The sequence below is a fragment of the Aethalodelphis obliquidens genome, unplaced genomic scaffold (genome assembly GCF_003676395.1).
Source record: "Aethalodelphis obliquidens isolate GAN/ISIS:26980383/991018 unplaced genomic scaffold, ASM367639v1 scaffold12, whole genome shotgun sequence".
Lineage (NCBI taxonomy): Eukaryota > Metazoa > Chordata > Mammalia > Artiodactyla > Delphinidae > Aethalodelphis > Aethalodelphis obliquidens.
Window position 1 is genome coordinate 10178133 of NW_020837956.1, and position 12932 is coordinate 10191064.

At 37.8% G+C, this 12932-nt stretch overlaps 2 long non-coding RNA genes across 5 annotated transcripts in view; one reads left to right on the forward strand and one right to left on the reverse strand.

Moving 5' to 3' along the window:
• The window catches only part of LOC113623809 (uncharacterized), a 576501-nt gene that overhangs the window by 153744 nt on the left and 409825 nt on the right, over positions 1 to 12932 (forward strand). The window lies entirely within an intron of this gene.
• Positions 2726 to 10498, reverse strand: LOC113623808 (uncharacterized). Its single transcript, XR_003434078.1, has 2 exons — positions 10436 to 10498; positions 2726 to 2769 (listed from the first exon to the last, which is right to left on the reverse strand). It is a non-coding gene; the product is annotated as an uncharacterized LOC113623808 (long non-coding RNA).

The window sequence follows — 12932 nt, forward strand, 5'->3', positions numbered from 1 at the left end:
GCATTATTTTATCCAACATCTGGATTTTCTGTAGCAGGTGGGCTTTTCAGAACTTCTAGTCTGACAAGTATATATCTTTAAAGCATTCTCTATACTGCAGTTAGAATGAAAATTCCAAATGTGAGTCTGACCATATATCAATTTACTGTTCAAAACTCATCAGTGACCTCAACAACTGTAGAGATAAAGCCCACATTCTTGAAATGGTCCACCAGGACCTGCATGATCTGGAAACACCTCCATCCTCACCACGTACCATACTCTCTTCACTTCAGCCTGAGAACTCCCTTACTTCTGTGAAGGTGATTTGATTTTCACATACACTTCTTTCTTCCTGGATCACTTTCCTTGAATGCTTTTATCTAGTTAACTCTCTTGCTGGAATCTAAGCTCCATGCGGGGAAGGATCATCTTTGTAGGTTCCTTGCTGAATGCCCCGTGTTCTGATATTTCAGACATTCCACAATATTTGTTGAATGATAGGAATCATTCAATAAGTGGATGCGCAATGAGTAAGTTCCTTGTCTTCATCTTTATGCTTACTATTCCTCCTGTGTTCCTTGTCTTTTGAATAGGACCATGGATTGTCTTTCAGGCTAGAAACTAGAGTTATCCTAGTCTCCCCTTTCTTTTTCATTACCACTGCTAATCAATAATTTCCTAAATATGTAAGAAAATTATTCTCTCTTTTTAGTCTTTCTACCACTGCCCTGCCTGAGTTCATTATTTCTTACTTAGGTTATCACATATATTTCCTAACTGATTAACTTGCTCTAACTTGGCTCCTGCAAACAAATCTGTATTTCTTCCCTTCTTAAATGTCTCCCCATTAATGCCTTAGTTTGACATACACATTTTTTGTGTGTGTGCTCCTTCTTCATCTCCCACCCCTCTCTATTCCACATGCATCATAAACTTGAGCTAAGTTAAACAAACTTTCATAGAGCACCTATTATGTGCCAGGCTCTGTACTAGGCCCTGTAACATACATCACGTCAGTTAGTCCTCAGAAACCACTTTGAGTTTGTGTTTTCCTAGTAAGGGAACAGAGATGTAGAGGGGGAGAAGTGGCTTGGCCTCTAGATCATGTTGCTAATCTGTGGTAGAGCCAGGACTGAATGCCAGGTATTCTGAACCCCAGAGCCCATGTTCTTCCCATTAGTGTGTTGCCAGGAAAAAAGTTGGAGAACCTCTTGGAGAAGAATGAAATCTACCACTGAGTCACCAAGGCAAATGGCAAGATGATGTCATGGTGATATAAAAATCAGATGCCAATTAAGGGATGTATTTTTAAAGGGTCTTAAAGGAAGCTTTTTGTCATTTTCTGTTTTGTTTTTTCTGGTCTCTCCCTACCTCTTCCTCTCCCATTCCATGGAAACAAAATCAAATAATAGTCCTTAGAAACAAACTCAGACCTACTCCAGCCCTGGACAGAGGGCAGGCTTTATGTGAATCATTTTGATATGTCTTCTGATAGGGTTTGGAATGAACTTTTCCTTGACTTTCAGTCTTAAGGTCCACTTATTACTGTTTGATCCTCATGTTGTTTTCCTCCTGTCGGTAATATAGAATGAGCTCCTGGGATCTACATGTGCCCCAGTTTCCTTCCTTGGGTATTGCCAGATCGTAAAGTAAATATTGATTCTTAGAGCTAGGATCCTGATACTCTGAGCTAATCCATTTACCTACTCCTCCTTGTTTTACCTCTAAATAACTTTTGAATTCTTTGTTTCTTCTCCAGCTTCCCAGTAGACTTTGACCATCTCAGATCTATCCTGCACACTATTTCTAGAGTAATCTGTTTAAAGTACAAGTAGAACTGTGTCATTCCTTTGCTTAAAACCTTTCAATGGCTCCTGGTCAGTGCAGGGTAAAAGTCAAATAGCTCAGCATAGCCGGTACCTGCCCCTGCCCGTTTCCTCTCACAGTCCAACAACACTGAATGATTATGGTTTCTTAAAATGATGACTTTTAAATTTTTAACTATTTTTTATTGAAATATAGTTGATTTACAGTGTTGTGTTAGTTTTTGGTGTACAGTAAAGTGATTCAGATATATATATATATATTTTTTTCATATTATTTTCCATTATGGTTTATTACAGGTTGTTGAATATAGTTCCTTGTGCTACACAGTAGGACCTTGTTTTTTATCCATTCTGTATATAATAGTTTGCATCTTCTAATTCCAACCCAGCCCTCCCCCGCCCCCCTTGGCAGCCACAGGTCTGTTCTCTATGTCTGTGAGTATGTTTTGTAAATAAGTTCATTTGTGTCATATTTTAGATTCCACATATAAGTCATATCATATGGTATTTGTCTTTCTCTTTCCAATTTATTTCACTTAGTATGATAATCTCTAGTTCCATTCATGTTGCTGCAAATGGCATTATTTCATTCTTTTTTATGGCAGGGTAGTATTCCATTGTATATATGTACCACATCTTCTTTATCCATTCATCTGTCAATGGACTTTAGATTGCTTCCATGTCTTGACTATTGTAAATAGTGCTGCTATGAACATAGGGGTGCATGTATCTTTTTGAATTATAGTTTTATCTGGATATATGCCCAGAAGTGGGATTGCTGGACCATACTGCAACTCTATTTTTAGTTTTTGGAGGAACTTCCATACTGTTTTCCATAGTGGCTGCACCAATTTACATTCCCGCCAACAGTGTAGGAGGGTTCCCTTTTCTCCACACCCTCCAGCATTTGTTATTTGTAGACTTTTTAATGATGGCCATTCTGACTGGTGTGAGGTGGTGCCTCGTAGTTCTGATTTGCACTAAGGAACCACTTTTTATACTTCTTCAGAGAGATGATGTGATTGGGCTATTTTGTTAGCCCTGTGCCTCCCTATTGATAGTTTTCTCTGAAAATATTTCAAAGATGAATGGGTTTCTAATTCCCTGGTCTCCAATCTGATCCAGTGCAGCTAAGGAAGGAAGCTGTGACATAACGAAGTATGGTACAGAAACCACCAAAGCAGGGTCAAGTGGGGACTTGTAGTCTCTTTTATTAGATGGTGGGTAAGTTCATGGAAAGTAACTAAAGTTCCATAGACTCATCCTTCAGCCACTCTTGCAAAGACATTCTAAAGAGTTCAGTGCTGGTACCTCATTAAAGACTGCATTTAGCTTGGATTCATTCTCCCACACCTCAACTCCTGCTCATCCCGTAGAAAAAGAAATATTATAAACACCCAGCCCTCAAATTGTAGCTTGGAGAGGGAGAGAAAAGCAGGTTCTAGATGCAATGGGATGGGTATCAAAGAAATTTCTACACTGAATTATTGGACGCTTAGGTTGAGCACAAGAGATGGCAGGACAACAATACCAATATAAAATAGCCAAAAGAAACCAACCAACTAGCCAGAACATAACATGTAAAACACAGCTGAAGAGAGTCTGAAATTAAGCATAACACAAGGAAAAGAAGAATATGCTATACGTGTGCTTCACGCTCTGGAAAAACCTAATAAGGATATAGATTTGATAAAACAAGAGCCCCAAGGTGTTATGTTAAATCAGTAGAATTAGAGGAAAGGAGTGATTGTAGTGCCAACACAATTCCATTACAGATAACCAATAAACTTCAAACGGCAATGACAGAATAGACAAAGGTTCAAGTCAAATCACTAGCATGAAGGAGAAGCTTGAGTTAGTTTCCGTGAATATGAAAATAAAGATAATAAATTAAAAAAACAATTAGAGAGGAGGGGCCCTCTATGGTGGACAAAGGATTCCTAACAGGAGTTATGCCCCTAAAAGAGAGAAACTAACACATGGAAGAGAAAAAGTGTTTTTGAGCAATAATTCAAAAAGACTCTCCTAAAATAAAAAAAGAACCAAATGACCATGTTGAAAAGACTATACCTGGTGTGGGGGGGGCAAATATTGCTATCTAGATCTAGATATAGTCTACTTAAGTTATGCATTATGTCAAAATTGTCAAAGATTAAAAAACATAAGTTAAAAAAAAGAAGTAGTCTTGGAGAGAAGAAGTAATGCACCTCTAAGAGGTCAATGCTTGGAATAGCTTCAGACTTCTTCCCGAATATGATGGTAGGAGACAACAGAGCAGCGTCTACAGAGTTCTGAATGTGTGGCCAAGTTTTCATTCATTTATAAAGGTAGCAGGTAAACATTCTTAAAGATAAAAGAATTTATGGACTACGATACCTGTGATTCCTTTGAAAAAGCACTCCTTGACAAAAACCAAACCAAACAAAAAAACCCCAGCCACTCAAAGGGTGAATCAAAATATCAGACTCAGAAATGGAGAAGCTATGGCAAAGACACACGCAGGATCATTGAATCCAAAGAAATATTGACTTAAGATTAAATAACTAGGGGATTATCGTTGTGCAATAGAATGGAAATGTTACATATTTTAGTGCAGAAAAGCAGTAAAATACCAAGATAAATGTGGATGTAGGGAAAAGAGAAGGAAGGAGGGAAGAAGGGAGCAATTTTTAACATTTCATCCTCCATGGCAGGGAGTCATTTGATATGATCTAAAGCTGAAACATGAGGTTAAGGATAAGGAAAATACAATGGGGTCCAATCTCTTAATGTACTTCATAATCTTTTTTTTCCCCCTAAAGGAATATAATATTTGGGGGTAAATAGTCATTTGTCTGAAGTTCAGCAATTTCCTTTAGTTTTATTTCAGATCATTATACTTCTGTTAAATTCATGTAAAATTGTAAGTAATACTTCCAGTTAAAATATTATTTATATTCTAGTCCTACTGTCATAAAATTATTTCTGTCCAACTCTGTTTGCCTGCCTGAGAGGCAGTATGTTTAGAGCAGAGTTTTTCAACCTTATTGTGTCTGTGAATCACCTGGCGTTCTTACTGGAATGCAGACTTGGGGAGGGACATGAAATCCTGCATATTTAGTAAGTTCCCAAATGATGCTTCTGCTGCTGCCACTTGGACCTTACTTTGAGCAGCAAGAGTGTATAGGCTGTGAGCACTGACTCTGGCCCCAGATGGCTTGCACTGGATTGCTGGGGTCATCACTTACTAGTTGTTTGACTTTGAGTAGGTCAAGTTCTGTGCCTGGATTTCCCAATCTATAAAACTGGGGTATTACAGATTAGTATTCTCAACAATAGTCTGTAAAATGAGAATAATAACAGTGCCCCCATGTAAAATGCTTAGGACAATGCCTGTCAGGAAATGTTAAGTATGATAAAAATTGGCTATTGTTTCAGACCGTATTAACCCTGGACCAGAAACCTAACTTCTCCCAGCTTCATTTTCCCCATTTGTAAAAATAAGTACCTCATAGAGCTGTGTGACAACTAGAAATAACTAAGTTAAGGTGCTCTGCGTGGTGACTGGCATAATATAGATAATCAGTAAAGGATAATTACCAATGTTTATAGTTAATTATATAAGTTATAGTGTAGTAATACTTACTAATAATTTCTTCCAATAACCCATATAATCTTAGATCTACCAGTTTATTTATTGATTCACTCATATTTTATTTATTCGTTCTATAACTAATTTTGGAGTTTTTCCTCTGTTTTAGGAGGCCCTAGTGCAAGCACTAGGATTATGTCAGTATATAAGACAGTCCTAGTGGACCTTTCAGTCTAGCGGGAGAGAAGAAACAAAGACATCATATGCAAAGTCATAGTAAGTATAGTGAAGAAAAACTAAAGCAAAATCAGGGATGGAAACTGGTGCTGGGGGTGGGGAGAAGGATTATTAGACAGGGGGTGGTCAGGGGAGGCCTCCTGGCGAAAGGGACAACTGAGTGGACACCCAGATGAGGTAAGGGAGCAGACCCTGAGAAGTTCCAGGGAAAATATTTCCATCCGAGGTTCTCATGAGGTAGGAGGTCAGTGTGTCTACTTCTGAGAGAATGTGACACAATGCCAGGAGTTGGAGGAAGGGCCAGATCATTATGTTCCAAACCCAAAGTCACAGTTCATTAGTGGGTTGCAAGCAGCATTGGAAATAAATGAAAAAAAAAAAGAACAGATCAGAATTGAAAGTATCAGGATGCATAGTATATAGTAAGGGTGAGTATTTGTCTGTGGAATTAAATACATGTAGATGCATGTGTGTATGTGCTAAGTTATGATTTAAAAATGAATTTCTTACTATAAGTACCAGTGCAAAAAGTTTCAGATATACTGGCCTAAATTATGTTGACCTTTGTGGCCTGTGATAATGAGTGTGGGTTTTATTCAGAAAGACAAGAAGCCACTGAAGGAGTCTGAGCAAGCAGGGGAGAGTCACACTGGAAATGTGTTTGCAAGCTCTTTGACTGCTGTGGAAAGCTGACTGAGGGGAGCAAGAGTGAGAGAAAACAATGATAACTTCGTGCCAAATCACTTCTTACCTACAGCACTATGGTAGGCAGATGATGTCTCTCCCCAGCCCCAAAGGTGTCCAAGTCCTATACCTTGGAACCTGGGACTGTGTTGTATTACATGGCAAAAGGGACTTTTCAGATGTGATTGAAGCTGAGATGCAGAGAGTATTCTGGCTTATGTGGGTGGACCCAGTCTAATCACAAGAGTCCTTAAATTTGGAAAAGAAGCAGAAGCAAAAGAGGATGTCAGAATGATGCGATGTGAGAGGTACTTGACCTGCCATTTCTGGCTTTAAAGATGGAGGAAGAGGCCATGAGTCAATGGATGTGGGTGACCTGTAGAGGCTGGAGAAGGCAAGGATCCTAGAGCTTGCAGAAAGCAGCTTGGCACCTTGATTTTAGCCCCGTGAGATCTGTGTCAGACTTGTTAACCTACAGAACTGTAAGGTTATAAATGTATGTTTTTAAGCCACTAAATTTGTGGTAATTTATTATGGCGGCAATAGAAAAGTGGTACAAGCATGTACCACTCTTCACCCCCTCCTTCGTCACAGACCTCTTCAGAGCTCCAACATGAGGTCCGGATTTAAGTTCCCCCAGCTGCCCTCACTGCCCTACGGCTTCCCCACAGAACCCTCCACTCCTTCCTGCTATCTGCCCTATGTCTGGTTTCCATTCTGCATTTCCAGTACCTTCTTTCAGTGATTCTCAGTAGGAATGCCTCACAGTGAGAGCACGCTCAACATGAGATCTTTTGTTGTCATAAAGGGTTATAGGATTAAGTGGAGGAGAATGAGGGAGAGAACTGAGGTTGGGGAAGGATGGCAATGAATTCCTTTCACTTTTGAATTTTCATTTAAAAATGTTAAGCAAATGGATTATCTCATAACTGCTGGTATTCAATGATGAAAAATTTATGAATTCATTTTGGATTTATTATAGCAAAGGACAGTGGTTTAAGTTGTCCAAATTCTAATATAGGGCTGAGCAAATTGCTTTTAATAAATTCTATAAATGTGTGGGCAGCGCTGGAGCCAACTCCTGTGTGCTGTGTTACCATTGGCTGGATCAGTGTTACTCAAGTACTCAACTAGTCATATGATCTTCAAATAGAAATGAGATGTCAGTAGATTGATCTAGTGAAGAATGTTAGGGATAGATGTTTCATCACAACTTATTCGGTAATAATAATGTCTAGTATTGAGGAAGCTGTTTCTAATTTTGACAGTGTTCTCATGTAAAAAACTCTTAATCCTCACAAATATCTTGTTTGGCGGAGAGGACTGGTGCTCGTATACTCTTGCAGATGACAAGCAAGGGACTCTGGGACTCTGCCCAAAGTAAGTGGCAGAAACGAGGACCCAGGTTGTTGGATTCTTAATTAGCATCTTCACCAAGTCCCCTTGATATCCTAAACAGCTTCATCTTGGGGGGAACGATCCACATGAGCTTACCACACTCTGAAGCCCTCCAGTTTTTAAACATTTCCAACCATTCAACTAGAGATTGTAACATCCTCACCTCTTGGTAAACAGTGAATAATGAGTATAATTTAACCACTTCTTGATGGTTAGGGTGTATTATCATCAATGTTAATTATTGTATTGTGAGATCCTTAAAAAACATTATGGTTGTCAATGCCTATCCAATGTGACTCTACACTGCAAGCCTGTTATTTTATTGTCCTTTTTCTTCAGTTGTTTTTGCCTTCTCAGGACGCTGGCTTCTAATACTTCCTTGTTTTCTTCCCCAAAAAAGTTGCTTGGGGGACACATCTCACCTATGGGGCAAAGTGCCTGGACTTTGTGACAGCCTCCCTTATTGAATTTGATATATCCTGGATGGTTCAGATCGTCAGAAGTCTAACTGCTAGTCACATTGGATATCACTCTGAAAATATAAGTAATGCACTCTTGAAAAAATAGTATATGCAGCTTATTTTAAAAGTATTGCTTGCAGTTTTGTCTCATATCAATCTGATGACGAGTGTTGAATAACACACAAATATCTATGACAAATGTGGCACCTTGGAATCTCTCCTCATAGGAGATTTTCTTCTATGGAGCAGCAACTAAGTAACAGAGTTTAAACAGCAGATTGTAAAAAAGAACAGGATAATGTCAACTTAATAGATGGTTTTAATTTATTATTTCTGTAAGTCACTTATCCAAGGCTTAATAATCTTTAATCATGTTCTGCTCTGCGATTTAAAAAAAGTACTAATTTATTATTTGGTAGGTAGATCAATAGGGTTTACATGTTAATCTTAGAACACACATTCTAGTGCATTTCTTTTCCCCTAAAGCTGTTTGAACTTTACAGCCACGTTATTAGTTCTTATTAAAAATATTGAAACAGTATTACCAAGGGAAATTTCTTAACTGTGTATGAGATAGTTCACTGACTACATAAAGTACTCATGCCCAGGAGAATTTTAATTGAAAACACTTCTAAAAAGAAAAATAAAAACTGTGTAAATGTGCAAAGAAAGCGAAAGTCATAATACTTAGCAAAATGTAATTTCATAACTTAAATAACATTGATGGCAGAAAGCGTGGGGACTTTGCCTGTAGTGGAAAGGAGAGTACTAGAATGGACTGGGTTCCGGCCTGTGTGAATCATGCCTGGTGGGTGGTGGCAGAGCACCAGGCTCCTTGCTTCTGCTTGAAGTTGCTTGAAGTTCTTCCGATCTTTTACCACCTCTGCTGCAGGACCAGTGCTGAGTAAAATGCTAAGATGCTAACAGTGTATGATTCATATCCTCTTAGACCTTATGGGAGGGCAAGCTCTAGAGTCACACTGCCTGGGTTCATATCTTGGCTTTTTAGTTAACTAGCTTGGTTGCTTTGAGCAAGTCACTGAACTACTCTGGGCCTTAGTTTCCTCATCTAAATAAAGAAAGGTTATGCCTCATAATCTTGTCATGAAGGCTAGGTGAGTTAATACATAAAGCCCTTGGATCAGTGCCTGGCACAGTAATAAATATGGCATATTAATAAATATCAACAATTAATGGTACGAGACTACAAGCTCTTTGAGGTCACTGGTTGTATGTTTAAAACTGCTGTATCTAGCATGGCACACAGTAGAGGTTCAGTGTGTAGGTTGAATAATTATGTCACCTACTTCTGCATAGCACATTTTCTAAGAGTCAGATGTTAATAACTGATACTAAAATTTCATATCTAGTCAGTCCATTATGTAACAAGTAACCGTTAGTAAAAAATCAGGTTGAAAATAGCAGATTAAAGATACAACCCCTAAAAAGAGCATTTAGATCAAAATGCTTAATAGCAAAACTATGTTTCTATTGAGAGGAAATAAATATACGTAGATAGGTATTTTTCTTTTTTTTTGGCCGCAGGGCATATGGGATTTTTAAAAAAAATTTTTTAATTTAACTTTATTTAGGTTTTTATACAGCAGGTTCTTATTAGTCATCAATTTTATACACATCAGTGTATGCATGTCAATCCCAATCGCCCAATTCAGCACACCACCATCCCCAGCCCCCCCGTGGCTTTCCCCCCTTGGTGTCCATACATTTGTTCTCTACATCTGTGTCTCAACTTCTTCCCTGCAAACCGGTTCATCTGTACCATTTTTCCAGGTTACACATACATGCGTTAATATACGGTATTTGTTTTTCTCTTTCTGACTTACTTCACTCTGTATGACAGTCTCTAGATCCATCCACATCTCAACAAATAACTCAATTTTGTTTCTTTTTATGACTGAGTAATATTCCATTGTACATAGGTACCACAACTTCTTTATCCATTCGTCTGTTGATGGGCACTTAGGTTGCTTCCATGACCTGGCTATTGTAAATAGTACTGCAGTGAACATTGGGGTGCATGTGTCTTTTTGAATTATGGTTTTCTCTGGGTATATGCCCAGTATTGGGATTGCTGGATTATATGGTAATTCTATTTTTAGTTTTTTAAGGAACCTTCATACCGTTCTCCATAGTGGCTGTATCAATTTACATTCCCACCAGCAGTGCAAGAGGGTTCCCTTTTCTCACACCCTCTCCAGCATTTGTTGTTTGTAGATTTTCTGATGATGCCCATTCTAACTGGTGTGAGGTGATACCTCACTGTAGTTTTGATTTGCATTTCTCTAATAATTAGTGATGTTGAGCATCTTTTCATGTGCTTCTTGGCCATCTGTATGTCTTCTTTGGAGAAATTTCTATTTAGGTCTTCTGCTCATTTTTAGATTGGGTTGTTTGCTTTTTTAATATTGAGCTGCATGAGCTGTTTATATATTTTGGAGATTAATCCTCTGTTGATTCATTTGCAAATATTTTCTCACATTGTGAGGGTTGTCTTTTTGTCTTGTTTATGGTTTCCTTTGCTGTGCAAAAGCTTTGAAGTTTCATTAGATCCCATTTGTTTATTTTTGTTTTTATTTCCATTACTCTTAGGAGGTGGAGCAAAAAAGATCTTGCTGTGATTTATGTCAAAGAGTGTTCTTCCTATGTTTTCCTCTCAGAGTTTTATAGTGTCCGGTCTTACATTTAGATCTCGGATCCATTTTGTGTTTATTTTTGTGTATGGTGTTAGGGAGTGTTCTAATTTCATTCTTTTATATGTAGCTGTCCAGTTTTCTCAGCACCACTTATTGAAGAGACTGTCTTTTCTCCATTGTATATCCTTGCTTCCTTTGTCATAGATTAGTTGACCATAGGTGCATGGGTTTATCTCTGCGCTTTCTATCTTTTTCCATTGATCTGTGTTTCTGTTTTTGTGCCAGTACCATATTGTCTTGATTACTGTAGCTTTGTAGTATAGTCTGAAGTCAGGGAGTCTGATTCCTCCAGCTCTGTTTTTTCCCCTCAAGACTGCTTTGGCTGTTCGGGGTCTTTTGTGTCTCCATACAAATTTTAAGATTTTTTGTTCTAGTTCCATAAAAAATGCCATTGGTAATTTGATAGGGGTTGCACTGAATCTGTAGATTGCTTTGGGTAGTATAGTCATTTTCACAATATTGATTCTTCCAATCCAAGAACATGGTATATCTCTCCATCTGTTGGTATCATCTTTAATTTCTTTCATTAGTGTCTTATAGTTTTCTGCATTACAGGTCTTTTTTCTCCCTAGGTAAGTTTATTCCTAGGTGTTTTATCCTTTTTGTTGCAATGGTAAATGGGAGTGTTTCCTTAATTTCTCTTTCAGATTTTTCATCATTAGTGTATAGGAATGCAAGAGATTTCTGTGCATTAATTTTGTATCCTGCAAGTTTACCAAATTCATTGATTAGCGGTAGTAGTTTTCTGGTGGCATTTTTAGGATTCTCTATGTATAGTATCATGTCATCTGCAAACAGTGACAGTTTTACTTCTTCTTTTCCAATTTGGATTCCTTTTATTTCTTTTTCTCCTCTGATTGCCGTGGTTAGGACTTCCAAAACTATGTTGAATAATAGTTGTGAGAGTGGACATCCTTGTCTTATTCCTAATCTTAGAGGAAATGCTTTCAGTTTTTCACCATTGAGAATGTTTGCTGTGAGTTTGTCATATATTGCCTTTATTATGTTGAGGTAGGTTCCCTCTATGCCCACTTTCTCTAGAGTTTTTATCATAAATGGGTGTTGAATTTTGTCAAAAGCTTTCTCTGCATATATTGAGATGATCCTATGGTTTTTCTTCTTCAATTTGTTAATATGGTGTATCACATCGATTGATTCACGTATACTGAAGAATCCTTGCATCCCTGGGATAAATCCCACTTGATCACGGTGTATGATCCTTTTAATGTGTTGTTGGATTCTGTTTGCTAGTATTTTATTGAGGACTTTTGCATCTATAGTCATCAGTGATATTGGTCTGTAATTTTCGTTTTTTGTAGTATCTTTGTCTGGTTTTGGTATCAGGGAGATGGTGCCTTATAGAATGAGTTTGGGAGTGTTCCTTCCTCTGCAATTTTTTAGTGGAGTTTTAGAAGGATGGGTGTTAGCTCTTCTCTAAATGTTAGATAGAATTCACCTGTGAAACTATCTGGTCCTGGACTTTTGTTTGTTGGAAGATTTTTAATCACAGTTTCAATTTCATTACTTGTGATTGGTCTTTTCATATTTTCTATTTCTTCCTGGTTCAGTCTTGGAAGGTTATACCTTTCTAGGAATTTGTCCATTTCTTCCAGGTTGTCTATTTTGTTGGCATAGAGTTGCTTGTAGTAGTCTCTTAGGGTGCTTTGTATTTCTGCGGTGTCTGTTGTAACTTCTCCTTTTTCATTTCTAATTTTATTGATTTGTGTCCTCTCCCTCTTTTTCTTGGTGAGTCTGGCTAATGGTTTATCAATTTTGTTTATCTTCTCAAAGAACCAGGTTTTCATTTTATTGCTTTGCTATTGTTTTCTTTGTTTCTATTTCATTTATTTCTGCTCTGATCTTTATGATTTCTTTCCTTCCACTAACTTTGGGTTTTGTTTGTTCTTCTTTCTCTAGTTCCTTTAGGTGTAAGGTTAGATTGTTTATTTGAGATTTTTCTTGTTTCTTGAGGTAGGCTTGTATAGCTATAAACTTCCCTCTTAGAACTGCTTTTGCGGCATCCCATAGGTTTCGGATCATCGTGTTTTCATTGTCATTT